At 39.2% G+C, this 17,938-nt stretch overlaps 1 pseudogene across 1 annotated transcript; it reads right to left on the bottom strand.

Annotated features, from left to right (window-relative positions):
• Positions 1 to 15,885: 15,885 nt before the first annotated feature.
• Positions 15,886 to 17,840, bottom strand: Gm5925 (predicted gene 5925; annotated as a pseudogene). The gene has a single exon (NR_040410.1). The product of NR_040410.1 is annotated as a predicted gene 5925 (transcript).
• Positions 17,841 to 17,938: the final 98 nt, after the last annotated feature.

Raw genomic sequence — 17,938 nt, 5'->3', positions numbered from 1 at the left:
CCTGATATAGCTGTCTCTTGTGAGACTATTCTGGGGCCTAGCAAACACAGAAGTGGATGCTCACAGTCAGCTATTGGATGGATCACAGGGCCCCCAATGGGGGAGCTAGAGGAAGTACCCAAGGATCTAAAGAGATTTGCAACCCTCCTAGGTGGAACAACAATATGAACTAACCAGTACTCCCCGGAGCTCGTGTCTCTAGCTTCATATGTATCATAAGACGGCGTAGTCGGCCATTAGTGGAAAGAGAGCCCCACTGGCCGTACAAATCTATATGCCTCAGTACAGGGGAATTCCAGGACCAAGAAGTGAGAGTGATTGGGTAGGGGAGTTGGGGGGGAGGTTATAGGGGACTTTTGGGATAGCACTGGAAATGTAAATAAAGAAAATACCTAAGAAAAAAAAGAAATGAAATTCCTCCCAGTACATAAAAATTAAAACACCAAATGAACAAAACAAATAAAGAATACTAAAAGCAGTAAGGGAAAAAGTTCAAGTAACATATAAAATCAGACCTATCTGAATTACTCCTGACTTCTCCCCAGAGTCTATGAAAGCCAGAAGATCCTGGGCAGATGTCATATAGATCATAAGAGAACACTAATGCTAGCCCAGTCTATTATACCCAGCAAAACTCTCAATTAACATAGATGGAGAAACCAAGGTAATCCATGAGAAAACTAAATTTATACAATATCTTCCCACAAATCCAGCCCTTGAAAGAATAATAAATGGAAAACTCCAACACAAGGAGGGAAATTAAGCTCTAGAAAAAGCATGAAATTAATCTTTATACAAACCTCAATGAAGCCACATGTACAGAATTCCAACTCCAACAACAAAAGTAACAGGAAGCAACAATGACTATTCCTCAATATCTCTTAATATCAATGGACTCAATTCTCCAATAAAAAGATATAGACTGACAGAGTGGTTATGTAAACAGGGCCCAAAATTTCACTGCATAGAGGAAATCCATCTCAGTGACAAAGACAGACACTAACTCAAAGTAAAGGACTGGAAAACAATTTTCCAAGCAAATGGTCACAAGAACCAAGCTGGAGTAGCCATTCTAATCTTGAATAAAATCGACTTTCTACCTCATGTTATAAAAAGATAAAAAATGAAAAAAAAGAAAAGAAAAGAAAAGGAGAGACAATTCATACTAATCAAAGGTAAAATTTACCAAGATTAACTCTAAATTCTGAACATCTATGCTCTAAATGCAAGGGCAGCCACATTCATTAAAGAAACTATAGTAAAGTTCAAACCACACAATGTACCACACACGGTAATAGTGAGAGACTTTAACACCCCACACTCATCAATGGACAGATCCTGGAAAAAGAAAATAAAAAGACAAAGTGAAACTAACTGAAGTTATGAAACATATGTATTTAACAGATATCTACAGAACATTTTATACTAAAAGAAAAGGATATAACTTTTTCTTAGCACCTCATAGTACCTTCTCCAAAGTTGACCATATAATTGGTCACAAAACAGGCCTCAACAGATAGAAGAAGATTGAAATTATCCCATGCGTCCTATCAGATCACCACAGACCAAGGCTGATCTTCAATAGCAATATAAATAATAGAAAGTCAACGTTCACTGGAAGGTGAACCACATTCTACTCAATGATGACATGGTCAAGGAAGAAATAAAGAAAGAAATTAAAGACTTTTTTAGCATTTAATGAAAATGAAGCCACAAAATACCCACACTTATGAGACACAATGAAAGCAGTCTTAACAGGAAAAGTCATAGCTCTGAGTGCCTCCAAAAAGAAACTGTAGTGAGCATACATTAGGAGCTTTGCAGCACACCTGAAAGCTGTAGAACAAAAAGAAGCTATTTCACCAAAGAGTAGATGGCAGGAAATAATCAAAATCAGGGCTGAAATCAAGCATGTAGAAACAAAAAGAACTATATAAGAATCAACCAAACCAGGAACTGGTTCTTTGAGAAGGGCAACAAAATAGATGAACCCTTAGCGAGACTAGCTAGAGGGCATAAAGTCAGTATCCTAATGAACAAATTCAGAAATTAAAATGGAGATATTACAACACAAACTGAGGAAATCCAAAAAATCATCAAAAGCCATTATAAAAGCCAGTATTCAACAAAACTGGAAAACCTGGATGAAATGGACCATTTTCTAGACAGATACCAGGTACCAAAGTTACATCAAGATCAGATTAATGGTCTAAAAAGTTCCATATCCCCTAAAGAAGTAGAAGCAGTTATTAACACTCTTCCAATAAAAAAAAAAAAAAAACCCAGGACCAGATGGGCTTAATGCAGAGTTTGATCAGACCTTCAAAGAAAACCTAATACCAATACTCCTCAAGTTATTCCATAAAATAGAAACACAAGGTACTCTACCCAATTCCTTTTATGCAGCCACAATTATTCTGATAAATAAACCACACAAAGACTGAAGAACAATGAACGAGAACTTCAGATGAATTTCCCTTATGAATGCCAATGCAAAAATACTCAATAAAATTCTCGCAAACCAAATCCAAGAACACATTAAAAGGATCATCAAACATGATCAAGCAGGCTTCATCCCAGGGATGCAGGGATGGTTCAATATGCAGATATCCATCAATGTAATCCACTATATAAACAAACTCAAAGAAAGAAACCATATGATCATCTCATTACATGCTGTGAAACATTTGACAAAATACAACACCTGTTCATGATAAAAGACTTGGAAAAATCAGGAATTCAAGGCCCTTACTTAAGCATTGTAAAAGCAATATACAGTAAACCAGTAGCCAACATCAAACTAAATGCAGAGAATCTTGAAGCAATCCCACTCAAATCAGGGAGTAGGAAAAGCTGCCCACTCTCTCCCTACCTACTCCATATAGTACTTGAAGTCCTAGCCAGAGCAATTAGACAACAAAAGGAGAACAGGGGGATACAAATTGGAAAGGAAGAAGTCAAAATATCACTATTTACAGATGATATGATAGTATACCTAAGTGTCCCCCAAAATTATACCATAGAACTCCTAAACCTGATAAACAACTTCAGCTAAGTGGCTGGATATAAAATTAATTCAAAAATACCGGTAGCCTTCCACTACACAGAGGATAAACAGACTAACAAAGAAGTTAGGTAAACAACACCGTTCAAAATACTCATAAATAATATAAAATACCTTAGTGTGAGCCTAACTAAGCAAGTAAAGGATCTTTATGATAAGAACTTCAAGTCTCTTAAGAAAGAAATTGAAGATCTCAGAAAGTCAAAACATTTCCCATGCTCATGGATTAGAAGGAGTAATACAATGGCCATCTTGCCAAAAGCTATCTATCTATTCAATGCATCCCAAATCAAATCTTCAACTCAATTCTTCATAGATTTAGAAAGAGTAATTTCCAAATTCATCTGGAATAACAAAATACCCAGGATAGCAAAAACTATTATCAGCAATAAAAGAACTTCTGGAGGAATCACCATCCCTGACCTTAAACTGTACTACAGAGCAATTGTGATAATAACTGCATGGTGTGGGTACAGTGACAGGCAGGTAGATCAATAGAATAGAATTGAAGGCCCAGAAATGAACACATACATATATGGACACTTGGTCTTTGACAAAGGAGGTAAAACCATCCAGTGAAAAAATGACAGCATTTTCAACAAATGGTGCTGGCTCAACTGAAGGTTATCATGTAGAAGAATGAGAATTGATCCATTCCTATCTCCTTGTACTAAGGTCAAATCTAAGTGGATCAAGAACTCAACATAAAACCAGAGACAGTGAAACTTATAGAAGAGAAAGTGGGAGAAAGCCTTGAAAATATGGGAACAGGGGAAAATTCCTGAATAGAACAGCAATGGACTGTGCTGTAAGATCAAGAATTGACAAATTGGGCCTTCATAAAATTGCAAAGATTGTATAAGGCAAAGGACACTGTCAAGAAGACAAAAATGACCACCAACATATTGGAAAAGATCTTCACTAATTCTATGTCTGATAGCGGGCTAATATCCACTATATACAAAGAACTCAAGAAATTATAGTCCAATGCAAACTTTATATGCCCCAGTACAGGGGAATGCCAGGGCCAAAAAGTGGGAAAGGTGGGGTAGGGGAGTGGGGTGAGGGCATGGGGGACTTTTGGGCTAGCATTGGAAATGTAATTGAGGAAAATATGTAATAAATATAAAATAAAATAAAATGAAAAAAAAAGAAATTATAGTCCAGAAAAACAAATAACCCTATTAAAAATGGGGCACAGGGTTAAACAAAAAATTCTCAACTGAGGAATACTGAAAGTCTGAGAAGCACCTAACAAAATGTTCGAAGTCATTAGTCATCAGGGAAATGCAAATCAAAACAAACCTGAGATTCAACCTCACACCAGTCAGAATAGCTAATATTAAAAAATTCAGGTGACAGCAGATGCTGGTGAGGATGTGGAGAAAGAGGAACACTCCTCCATTTTTGGTGGGATTTCTACCTGGTACAACTACTGTGGAAACCAATTTTGTACTGCTCAGGAAATTGGACAAAGTACTTCCAGAGGACCCATCCATACCATGCCTGGGCATATACCCAGACGATGCTCTAACATCTAATAAGGACACATGCTTCACTATCTTTGTAGAAGCCTTATTTATAATAGCCAAGAGCTGGAAAGAATACAGATGTTCCTCAACAAAGGAATGGACACAGAAAATTTGGTACATTGACACAATGGAGTACTACTCAGCTATTAAAAATAATGAATTTATGAAATTCGTAGGCAAATGGATGGATCTGGAGTATATCATCCTAAGTGAGGTAACCCAATCACAACAGAAGACACATGATATGCACTCACTGATAAATTGGTATTAGACCAGAATCCCAAAATATCTGAATACCCAAGATACAATTCACAAAACACTCAAGAAAGAAGAACATAGTGTCGATACTTCTATCCATCTTAGAAGGGGGGAATAAAACACCTATGGAAGGAGGTTTAGAGACAAAGTGTGGAGTAGAGAGTGAAGAAATGACCATCTAGAGACTGACTCACCTGGGGATACATCCCATTTACAATCACCAAACCCAGACACTGTTGGGGATGCCAACAAGTGCTTCCTGATAGGAGCCTGATATAGCTCTTTCCTGAGAGGCTCTGCCAGTTCCTGACAAATACAACAGTAGATGCTGACAATTATCCATTGGAAAAGCATAAGGTCCCCAATGAAGGAGCTAGAGAAAGGAACTAAGGAGCTGAAGAATTTTGCAGTCACACATGAGGAACAACATTATCAACTAACCATTACCCCTCAGAGCTCCCATGAACTAAACCACCAACCAATGAGAACACATGGTGGGACTCATGGTTTCAGATGCATATGCCACAGACGATGACCTAGTCAGATGTCAATGGGAGGAGAGGCCCTTTGTTCTGTGAAGGTTCTATGCCCCAGTGTGGGGGAATGCCAGGGCCAGAAAGTGGGATTGAGTATGTTGGTGAGCAGGGGGAGGGGGTGGGTGAGAGGATAGGGGAGAGTGATTTTCAGAGGGATTACTAGGAAAGCAGATAATATTTTAAATGTAAATAAAGAAAATATCCAACAAAAAGGAAGCATCCCTTGGCATATTGCTGAGCCCAGTCCTGAAAAAAAAAATCATCACAAGGAAGTGATATTTCATAATCCTTCCTTTTGGCGATTCTCCTCAGGGCTCGAGTCTCATACTACCTTTCTACCTTCCATCCCCACAGTACCTTTATACCTCCAGTGCCCTCCCTCCCTTCCACTGTCTGAATCCTCATGTTCCATTACTCTTCCCACTACAACTCTGATATAAAAGCATTACATAATTTCTTTTGCAAGATGGAGATGCACTTATTTCTCTTTCCTGTTGACTTGTAAGGCAGATTCTCTGTTAATGCTCACTTTTATTATTAAGGGGCAAGGTGAACAAAAGCAAACTGTCCACGCCTGAGAAAACAGATGGTAGGTGAATCAGTGAAGCAGCTACTAGGAAGGAAAGGCAAGAAGACAGAAAGGAGTTGAAAGGCTTTGTTACAACTCAGCTGAGATCACATCCATCTTCAGGAAAATCTCAACTCAATGTTCTGTCGGGGACTGATGGTGATTTTCTCTTTGTGTATTGCATTCATTACCTTTTCTACTCTTGGAACTAGGTATCCGGCCAGAAGCAACTAGTGGGAGGAAGGATGGATTTTCTTTCATAAGTCAAAGATAAGTGTGTTGGACAAGGGTAAGCATAGTGGCACAAGGTAAAGTAGTTGGTGATATTATGCTCAGCAGCCAGGAATGAGAGAACAAATTGGAGTCGAAGCTATTAAAAAAAAAAAAAACAAAACAAAACCTGAAAGCCCATGCTGGCCAAATGGCACAGCAGATAAAGTTGTTTTCCACTAAGCCTATGAACCTGAGTTCAATCCTAGGGACCCACAAGTGTCCTTCCCACACACCAACAAATAAATGCAATAAAAGAAAGGAAAATAAACAAAGCCAGAGGCATGCATGGATTAACCACTTCCTACAGCACCGTCTCTCAAAGGTTCTGCAACCTTCTGAAACTCAATGTTCAGAAGCCACCAGCTGGGGAGTGTTTCAGAAGCTAAGCAAAACCAACAGACACTGCTAGAAAGCTAAGGAACTTTTGGTGTTAAAGATGAAATGTTCTCTTCTGGTATTAATTCTCATAATAGCTTGCCCACTTGTGACTAAAATATTCAGAGCAGCAACATTAATCTTAGTCACCTGTCTGAATGATTGACGGGCACATACCAGGGATTTGCAATTGCATCCCTTGGTCTCTACAGCAGCTTTTCACATCATGACTGTTCAAGTATATATAACCTCATCACTTCTTGCTCAGTTTATCCTCATCACTAGCTACTAAAGCTTGAAATATTGTAGTCTAACCTTTTTTATCTTCTCATTCTGGGGCCAACTCTACGTAACACAGGACACTTCTTTTCTACCTAACTTCCTAATTTAGCCAAAATGCTATTTTCACAGGAGTCGACTATGAAGTTAGAGTTGTTTTTTTTCTTGCCCAATACCTGTTCTTTCCTTAGAATTTTTGCAGAGCAAGAGCTACCTTCCTTCCTTCCTTCCTTCCTTCCTTCCTTCCTTCCTTCCTTCCTTCCTTCCTACTTATGTTCCTTCCTTTCTTTTTGTGACCAATTTCAAGCCAGCCTAGTGCTCCCTGCTAAAACACTAATTCACAACATAGCAACTAAAATGGTGCTTAGGTGGAGTACAGCCCAGCTGCTTGTCTGTAAAAGATAGAATAGCATGTGAAAGGATTTATTCTTAAAGGATTGTGGGAAGAAAAGTTGGTGGAATTCACAGGTTTTTATATTTCTTCACTCAGTTTAGGGATGAAAGCTAAGTCATTTTCTTCCTTTCTGGAAAAGCACTACTTAAATGGCATTCATTTTTGTCATATACCCTCTAAATATCTGGGAACATTGGAGGCACTTCTTTTCTATTTTATGGTGTCCACCCTATTATCAGTTTTCCATTGCATGTTCATTGAGATTAGCCAGCTCTTTTCTTCCTGATGCTTCCCACTGAGTATGAAATAATGCAAGGTAGTATGTTTGTTTGCTTGCTTGTATGTCACTGTCAGGACAAGTTTAATGTGTCCTATGCCCTATGTTTGCACGTTTATAGAATTTAACGTGTTGAGAGGAGGAAAAATGTAAGCACACCTTTACCCTCATGAAAGAGATGCACCTATTGTGTGTGTGTGTGTGTGTGTGTGTGTGTGTGTGTGTGTGTGTGTGTGACAGAGAGAGAGACAGACAGAGAGAGAGAGAGAGACTGTCTCTGACTCTGTGTCTGTGTCTCTGTCAGTGTTATTGTCTATTATGTGTCTGTGACTATGTCTGTGTCTGGGTTACAGGCAGGGTTTCTCTGTGTAGCCCAGGCTGTCCTGGAACTTAGTCTGTAGGTCAAACTCAGTGAGATTTGCCTGACTCTGCCTCTGCCTCCGCCTCTACCTCCATCTCTGCCTCTACCTCCTCTGAGTACTAGGTTTAAAGGCATGCACTACCAAAACCGAGCTCCAAGGAAGTTTTTATAAAGGAAAATATTTAATTGCGACTGACTCACAGATTCAGCAGTTTAATTAATTATTCTCATGGTGGGAAGCATGGCTGTGTGCAGGCAGGTGTGAATTTGGAGAAGGAGCTGGAAAATCTTGATCCACAGGCAGCAGAAGAAGATTGCGTGCCACACCTGACATAGCTATGGTATAGGAGACATTAAAGATTGTCCCGACAGTGACATACTTCCTTCAACAAGGCCACTCCTACTCCAACATACTTTCTAATAGTAACAGTCCTTAATGACCAAGTATTCAATCAGATGAGACTATTGGGGCTATTCCTGTAGAGATGAACCTTTCTCCTTTGTTCTGAGAGTAACATCTCTTGAAACTGAATTATTTCTGAATAAGTGCCTAGACCAGAAGCTTTGGCATGATCACCAAATAGCTCATAACTTAACTATCCATTTATTGTATTCTAAGCCAAACCAAGTGTTTGGTTACCTCTCCTCATTTTCATAGGAATGTTTTCTTCAGTGATTGTGACAAATCTTTCAGTCCTGACAATTTTCCAGAATCTTAGCTCTCCCATCCAGATGTCACACCTTCCAATCATGCCTCAGCTCATTGACCATAGGCATTTTATTGATAGGTACTGCTTCCACATAATACATAAGAGATTCTATCTATTTGATCCTATTCAAATCAACACAAAAGTATACTTATTTTTGTATTTCACACTTTGCTATGTAATATCTATTCATAATGTACAAACCTTTAAATCCTGGATAGGATCTTATTACCATCACCAGGATTATTGATTCTGATTGCAAATCTCTACCAGATGGTATCTAAGGGAGTGCAAATCGTCAAGTAGGGGTGATAGAGTTGAAAGAAAAATCATCAAAGATGATTTTTTTTTCAGAAATCTGCTTCCAAAGGCATGGGAATGAAGGGAGATCAAATAAAAATACACATGCACTGTTTCTGTGGTAATACTTGATACAGTGTTGAAAACCAGGAGCTCATACTGAGATGGTGCAGCATAAAATACATTATCTACAGCCTAGCCAAATCTGAAGTCTTCCTTACTATGGATGGGCGGTCTGATATACATGGGAGACCTGGTAAGCCTAGGAGAAGTACAAAATTAGAAGGCATGGTAAGTCAGAGAAAAAGGCTGGAAAACAAATTTTCCAAGAAATCAGACTGAAGAAACTAGCTGGAATAGCCATTCTAATATTGAATAAAATCGATTTCCAACCCAACGTTATCAAAAAAGACAAGGAGTGGCACTTCATATTCATCAAAGAAGACTTAATTCCAATTCTCCTCATAGTATTTCACAAAAATGAAACAAAAGGTATTCTAAACCATTCATTATATGAAGCCACAATTACTCTGATAACTAGACCCAACAAAGAAAGTGAACGTCAGACCAATTTCCCTTATGAATATCAATGCAAAAATACTCCATAAAATCCTTGCAAACCAAATCCAAGAACACATCGGTATGGTGGATGATCATCCATCATGATCAGGTACTCTTCATCCCAGGGATGAAGTGATGGTATAATATATGAATATCCATCAGCATAATCCACTATATAAACAAACTCAAAGACAAAAATCACATGATCATTTTGTTAGATGCTGACAAACCATTTGACAAAATCCAACACCCCTTCATGATTAATGTCTTTGAAAGATCAGGAATTCAAGGCCCATACCTGAACATAATAAAAGCAATATACAGCAATCCAGTACCCAACATTAAACTAAATGGAGAGAAACTTGACACAATCCCACTAAAATCAGGAATGAGGCAAGGCTGCCCACTTTCTTCCTACCTATTCAATATAGTACTTGAAGTCCTAGCCAGAGGAATTAGACAACAAAGGAGATAAAGGGGATACAAATTGGAAAGGAAGAAGTCAAAATTTCACTATTTGTAAATGATATGATAGTATACATAAGTGGCCCTAAAAATTCCACCAGACAACTTCTAAACCTGATAAACAGTTTCAGTGCAGTAGCTGGATATAAAATTAACTAAAAAATCAGTGGTCTTTCTCTACACAAAGGATAAACAGGCTGAGAAAGAAATTAGGGAAACAATACCCTTCATAATAGTCACAAATAATATCAAATACCGTAGTGTGACTCTAACTAAGAAAGTAAAAGATCTCTATGATAAGATCTTCAGGTCTCTGAAGAAAAAAATCAAAGAAGATCTCAGAAGATGTAATGATCGCCCATCCTCATGGATTGGCAGGATTAATATAGTAAAAATGACTATCTTGCTGAAGGCAATCTAATGATTCAATGCAATCCCCATCAAAATTCCAACTCAGTTCTTCACTAAGTTAGAAAGGGCAATTTGCAAATTCATCTGGAATAACAACAACAACAAAAAAAACTAGGATAACAAAAAGTATTCTCAACAATAAAAGAACTTCTGGTGGAATCACTATGCCTGACCTCAAGCTGTATTACAGAGCAATTGTGACAAAAACTACATGGTACTGGTACAGCAAAAGCCGGGTAGATCAATGGAATAGAATAGAAGACCCAGAAATGAATCCACACACCTATGGTCACTTGAGTATTGACAAGGGAGCTAAGACCATCCAGTGGGAAGAAAGTCAGCATTTTCAACAAATGGTGTTGGCACATCTGGAGGTTATCATGTAGAATAATGAGAATTGACCCATTCTTACCTTCTTGTACAAACCTCAAATCTAAGTGGATCAAGGAATTACCCATAATAGCAGAGACTCTGAAACTTATAGAGGAGAAAGTGGGGAAAAGCCTTAAAGATATGGATGGGAACAGAGGAAAAAATTCCTGAACAGAACAGCCATGCTTTTTTTCTGTAAGATCAATAATTGACAAGTGGGACCTCATAAAATTACAAAGCTTCTGTAAGAAAAAGACACTGTCAAAAAAGATACCAACAGATTGGGAAAGGGTCTCTTCCAATCCTAAATCTGATAGGTGACTAATATCCAATATATACAAAAAACTCAAGAATCTGGACTCCAGAAAATCAAATAACCCCATTAAAAATGGGGTACAGAGATAAACAAATAATTCTCAACTGAGGAATATTGAATGGCTGAGAAAAACATGAAAAAATGTTCAACATCCTTAATCATCAGGGAAATGCAAATCAAAACAACCCTGAGATTCCACCTCACACCAGTCAGAATGGCTAATATCAAAAATTCAGGTGACAGCAGATGCTGTCAAGGATGTGGAGAAAGAGGAACACTCCTCCATTGCTGGTGGGATTGCAAGCTTTTACAACTACTCTGGAAATCAGTGTGGCTGTTCCTCAGAAAACTGGACATAGTACTACAAGAAGATCCAGCAATACCTCTCCTGGGCATACACCTAGAAGATATTCCTACTTGTAACAAGAACACATGCTCCACTATGTTTCATAGCAGCCTTATTTATAGTAGCCAGAAGCTGAAAAGAACCCAGATGTCACTCAATATAGGATTGGAGACAGAGAATGTGGTACATTTACACAATGGAGTAATACTCAGCAATTAAAAACAATGAATTTATCAAATTCTTAGGCAAATAGATGGATCTTGAGGATATCATCTTGAATGAGGAAACCGAATCAAAAATGAACACACATGATATGCACTCACTGATAAGTGGATATTAGCCCAGAAACTTAAAATATCCAAAATACAATTTGGAAAAAACATAAATTCGAGAAGAAAGAAGACCAAAGTGTGGATACTTGGTTCCTTCTTAGAATGGCGAACAAATTACCCATTGAATGAGTTATAAAGATGGAGATTGTAGCTGAGACGAAAGGAAGGAACATCCAGAGACTGCCTCATCCAGGGATCCATCCCATATACAACCACCAAACCGAGACACTATTGCATATGCCAGCAAGATTTAGCTGACAAGATCCGAAAATAGCTGTCTGCTGTGAGGCTTTAGACAGTGCCTGGCTAACACAGTAGTGGATGCTCACTGTCATCCATTGGACGGAGCACAAGGTCCCCATTAAAGGAGCCAGAGAAAGTATCCAAGGATCTGAAGGGGACTGAAGCCCCATAGAAGGGACATCAATATGAACTAACAATTACCCTTAGAGCTCCTTGGATCTATATCACCATTCAAAGAAAACACATGGTGGAACTTGTGACTCTATCTATATTTGTAGCAGAAGATGGCCTAGTCTGTCATCAATGGTAGAAGAAGCCCTTGATCCTGTGAAGGCTCTACGCCCCTATATAGGAGAATGCCAAGACCAGGAATGAGATTGTTTGGTTTGGGGAGCGGGGGGAGGTGGGAGGGGATAGTGGATTTTTGGAGGGGAAACTAGGAAAGGGGATAATATTTGAAATGTAATATATATATATATATATATATATATATATAATAGAAAATACAAACTTCATTATCCTAAAGGAACAAAAATGTGATTTATATTTAAATTATATAAAAAATAAAGAGCAATACAATTGCAAAAAAAGAAAGCATGGTAAGTTTTAGTTGACTGGCTCTCATGGACAGACCTAGTAATCATGGGAAACATATAAACCAAGGAATACCTGGAAAGCATGGGAAATCTTTTAAGTATGAGAGTTTCTATAATATGGAAGACCTGGTAATCCTATTAAGCCAGAAAGCCTGGTGTTCATGGGCAGTCCCAAGACACATGGCTGTCCTAGAACCCAAGGACACTGAAAAGCATGGAAGGATTAGAAAGTATGGAACATCTGAAAAAAACTTCTTTGGCCTGTCATTCCTGGGAGGCCTGGAAATCTTAGGTGGTCTGGTAAGCATGAGCAGCCTATAAGCATTGGGAAGCCTGGGATGTATGAGATTCCCAGAAACCATGGAAGACCTGAAAATTATGGAAGGACTAGTAAGGATGGCAAGTCTTATAAACATGGCAGGCCCGGTAAGCCTGAGAGGCCTGGAAATGTCAGCAGGCTTGATAAGGATGAGCAACCTCCAATGTGGGGAGGTCTAGTAAGCATGGGAGTCTTAGAAGCCTAGGAAGACCTGGAAAGCATGGGAGGCCTATTAAGGATGGGAGGTCTGATAACCATTGGAAACCGGTTATTCTTGAGAGGCTTGGGAATCTTAGGAGGCCTGAAATTCTTGAGTATCCTGGCAGCAATTGGAAGGCCTAGGGACCATGGGAATTCTAGAACCATAGAAACGCCGGGAAATATTGGAAGAACAAATAAGGATATGAGGTCTGGATAAACATCTTATGCTGCTGAGCATAAGATGTGGGAGGAAGCATGGGAGACCTGGCAAACATCAGAGTCCTACTTGGCCTGTTAGGCCAGATGTACATGGGAATGCTGGGTAATATAAGTATCTCAGTACACATGGAAGGTCTCAATAATGATCAGAGTCTTATAAAGCACAGAAGCCAAATGAAGTCTAATATAAATGTGAGGTCTGGTACACAAATGAGGTCTAGTAACTTAGGGAGGCCTAGAGAATATGGAAGGCCTTGTGACCAAGCAGGTTATGGCTCCCTGGAATACCTGTTAAATTTGAGTGACCTGGGATGCATGGGCGTTCTGAGAAAAACTTGTGGCTTGCTAAGCCCTGGAACCTGGAAAGCTTAGGAGGTGTGATAAGCATTAGAAGCATGGTGAATAAGGACAGGGTTACTAAGCCTGGGGATGCTAGAATCCAAAAATGATGGGGAAAGCCCTGGAGGTCTAGAAGGATTGGGAGGTGTGAAAATACATCAGAGGAGTGTTAAGCCTGTGAGGGCTGGAAAAGGACTGCCAAGGATGAGATGGATCCAAGCATGGGGAAGCCTAGTAAGCAGGAGAGTCCTAGAACCTAGAGAAGACCTGGAAACATAGGAGACCTAGTACAAATAGGGTATCTGATGGACACAAAAGGTCTGGTTAGCCTGAGATTCTTGAAAAAGTTAGGAGGCTCAGTGAGCAAGAGAAGCTTAGTCAGAATTAGGAGGCCTAGTAAACACAGAAATGCTAGAACTCATGGAAGATAGGGAAAGCATGGGAGGCCTAGAACTATTTGGCAAAGTTGAATGCCACGGAGGCCTGGGAAACTTAGGAGGCATGGACAGCATGATTAGCTGAGCAAGAACGGGATGTACTACTAACTATGGAAGACCTAGTAACAAAGAAAGACCTGAAAATCTTGGAAGGACTAGTAAGGATGTGAGTTATGTAAATGTGAGAGGCCTGGTAAGCAAGCATAAAATGCACAGGAAGCATTGGAGATCCAGTAACTAATAGAGTCTTGGATGGCAGGTTAGGCCAGGTGTACAGGGGAAGCCTGGTTAGTATGAGCAGCTTAGTATACATGGAAGCTCTCAAATCCATGAAAAACCTAGAAACCACTTGAGGCCTAGTAGCCAAGTGAGGCCTAGTAATCATGTGAGGCCTGGCAAGCAAGTGAGTGCCATTAACCAAAGGAGGCCTGGAGAGTATGGAAGGCTTTGTAATCAGGTAGATCCTAGTACCCTGGTGGCTGGGTGAGTTTGAGAGGGTTGGTAAACACTGGAGATGTGGTAAACGTTTCTAGCTTCCTTAGCCTGGAAGGACTGAAAGGCTTTTGCAGTACCTGGCATGCATGGGAGGCCCAGTAATGGTGGGTAACTGGAATATCCATATGAGCCATGGTGTACATGTGAGTACTAGTAGACATAGGTGAAGCCTAGTCAACTTAGGAGGCATCATGAGCACATGAGGCCTAGTAACCAAGAGAAATAAGGTAAAGACCTTGAAAGGACAACACTCAGCTTCATCTAGAAAATAAAATGAAAACTCAGGATAGCTAAAACGATCCTGAATTAAAAAGGAACTGCTGGGGACTCCATTCCCAGTTCAAATTAGACTACAAAGCTATAGTAGTAAAATCATCATGGCATTGGCACAGAACCAGCCACATTGAACAAGGGAACTATTTATGGGACTTTCAAAGTTGGATACAGTGAATTTTGTACCATGCCATGGTTGTGAACCTATGAAGACCAAAGGTTGTTAGGTTATGGCTTAAAAGTGGTGTGTTCCTGTATCATGTTGACAAGAGGAAGAATTGTGACAGCATCTACAATCATGTGAGAGTCCAGGCTCTGGGAATGCCTGTTGGAGGTTATCTTGATTGCATAAAGTGACTTGGGAAGACCTACCTATCCGGGGTGGCACTATTCCTTGACTCTAATCTTGAACTCTACACAACGGAGAAAGTTATTGATGTACTTGCATTAAGGTGCTCTCTTTCTACTGTAGGTGTGATGTGACCAGTTTCTTCAAACTCCTGCCGCGGAAGCCTAGAGACTCAAAGTCTGAGATAATTGAAACTGTTGCCCCTAAGGTGATTTCATAAGGTCTTTTTAAAAACATAAAATCACTGCAACAGTAAAAGAAATTAAGGCAGAGAAATTGATCAGTATACTATGATACAGCTCATACCTTGATAGCAAATGATAGGTATCATGAAGGCCTATTTTCCATTTCCTATCTTGTTTACCCCTTTCAAAAATTTGATTCTTGGTATTTACCCTTACATCAATACATAAATATATTACATAAGTATATATAGTTCTATGTAAATATATTGCATATATAATTCACTTGCTTATCCAGGATAGGGCATGAAATTTAAGTATAAGATAAATGTCTGTATGTGTGCATATATACTTAGTTAGACATAGTCAGCAGTAAATGTTTTCTGAACCCAAACGGCATTATTTAGTGATTTGAAAGCCCACACCGAGAGTAATCTCAAATATTCCCTTTTAACCAATGATTTACGTCTTATAATAATGACATAATGAATGCATTGGTTCACAACAGTTTCAACAATGGCATGATTTTATTTTGTCTCAATTTTAGCTAGGGCCAAATCTACTTAACAAGTTGATTGAGATGTTTTACCTTGCAAATATAGTCTCTTATTTCCATTCCAAGCTTGGATCTCGATGGTAAATTTAAATCAGAAGATTAGGTTTATTTGATTTGACAAATACTTTGTTGGAAGTAAAGGTTTTCTTCAGAAATACATGGAAATAAGGTGATGGAGGGAAGCAGTCACTTCTGGTGGTACTAGACTCCAAAGAATATTGCATTCGTTTTGAGTCTTCCTCACTGTAGTCATTACACAGCCTTCATATTAAATGAGCCATTCAATACTTGTAAAATGCTTACAGTCTAATAATTGATAAGATTACTTGTTTTCTGCATTTCCTAGGTTTACAAAAAGGAAATTGCAGAATATACACATAGGGAAGGTTAGAACATCACTATCCAATTTCATTAGAATTCACTCCTCCTTATATTCAAAGGTGAGGATTTTATAACCTGTTGTCTTTCTGAAAGTTACTCTTTTGTTGGAATCAAAACACACCAAAGTTATTCTGAATATGACATTTCGGATATGGTTGTGGAAAGCAGAAACATCACACCTCTGACACCGTTGCCTTAAAATTACACACTGCCTGGTAAAGGTCACACGTAAAGGAAATCCAAGTCGTCCAACTGACCACTTCCAAGTATATCTTCCATCCTTGGGGATCATTGTACCACACCTCATGGTGCATTCTTCAAGTTCTTGTTCATTGATAACTTGTGGTCCAATTACCCCATATTCTTGTGTTCGCAGCAAAGTCAACCACTGTTGTTTGTAAATGGGTGACAACCATGCCATAGGTATTAGTCGATCTTATTCAAGAATAGTTGTGGAAGTCAAGTCACAGATGATGTGCTGAAATCTCAGCTTTTTAAACACTGGTTGAAATATTAGTCCTTCTTCACTTTCAAGAAAACTGATGTTATCAACATATGCCATGTGGGTGGAAAGCCAGTTGTTTGCGTGTTGTAAAAGCTGTTTCATGGTTCCGTTCCAGCATGGATTAAGATAAAGGAACATCCATATTTTTAGTGTGGTATATACATCAATCTCCTTTTGCATGACTAGTAAGTCAGAAGACAGTGCTAGAAGATACATCAACTTCATATCTACTTCCTTGTAAAGTGCCACACTTGGATGTACCATCAAATTGCAAAGAAGCCATTCAAAGCATCTCATCTTTACAGCTTTTAATCTATAGGTTTCTGCTGCCAAATAATAGGAGCACACAGTGTTCCTGTTGATAGTTTCTTTCATGATTCCTTCACACTGCTGAATTACTCGATCCACCCGAAGCAGGCATGCTGCTGCCAAAACTTGAGGAACTTCCAGAGGTGTTATTGACAAATCCGCATCCGTGTACAAAGCAGCAAACACAAAATGCAGAGATCGGGTATCAATATCCTCATTCTTAATGATCAGATTTATAACACCATGGTGTGATTCTCTCCAAGTACCTTTGAGAATGTTAGCAAAGTAGCCTGACTGACATAAAAATACTTTGTGTAAACACCATGTTCTTCCTAGAGCACGGATTTTAATGTCGCTATCATGCCCGTCCAAGAGTAAGTTTTGATAAGCATCATTAGATGAGATCTTAACCCTTTTCCAGTAGATGTAGTTGAGAACTTGATGTGGATACATTCCCTGGTTTTGAGGTCCATGAACATTAGAACTTGTTGCCAACTCCTCCAAACTGTTTCTTTTTCGCTTGCGACTGCCAGGAATGTAGCTGGCTCTGGCTATGGCTTCTGGCTGTGGCTCTAACAGACTGGAATCCCTGCAACTCAAGACCCTGTTGACTAAAAGCCCCATTGATGAAAATTCCTAGAACAAGCTCTCGCAGAGGCTTCTTGGTTGAGGCATTGCTGTAGTCTGCCAGTCCTGCCTAGACTTCTCTGGGTTTCTCTACTACAGATTCTGATGTCACAGAGAAGGCAGGGCATTCTTCATTGTCCACATGTGTGTTGCCTGAGCACAGGCCCCGCCTCCTGATAG

Source organism: Mus musculus, chromosome X (genome assembly GCF_000001635.26).
Source record: "Mus musculus strain C57BL/6J chromosome X, GRCm38.p6 C57BL/6J".
Classification (NCBI taxonomy): Eukaryota; Metazoa; Chordata; class Mammalia; order Rodentia; family Muridae; genus Mus; species Mus musculus.
The sequence above is the reverse complement of the archived record's forward strand: the minus strand, read 5'-3'. Positions and strand labels throughout refer to the sequence as shown.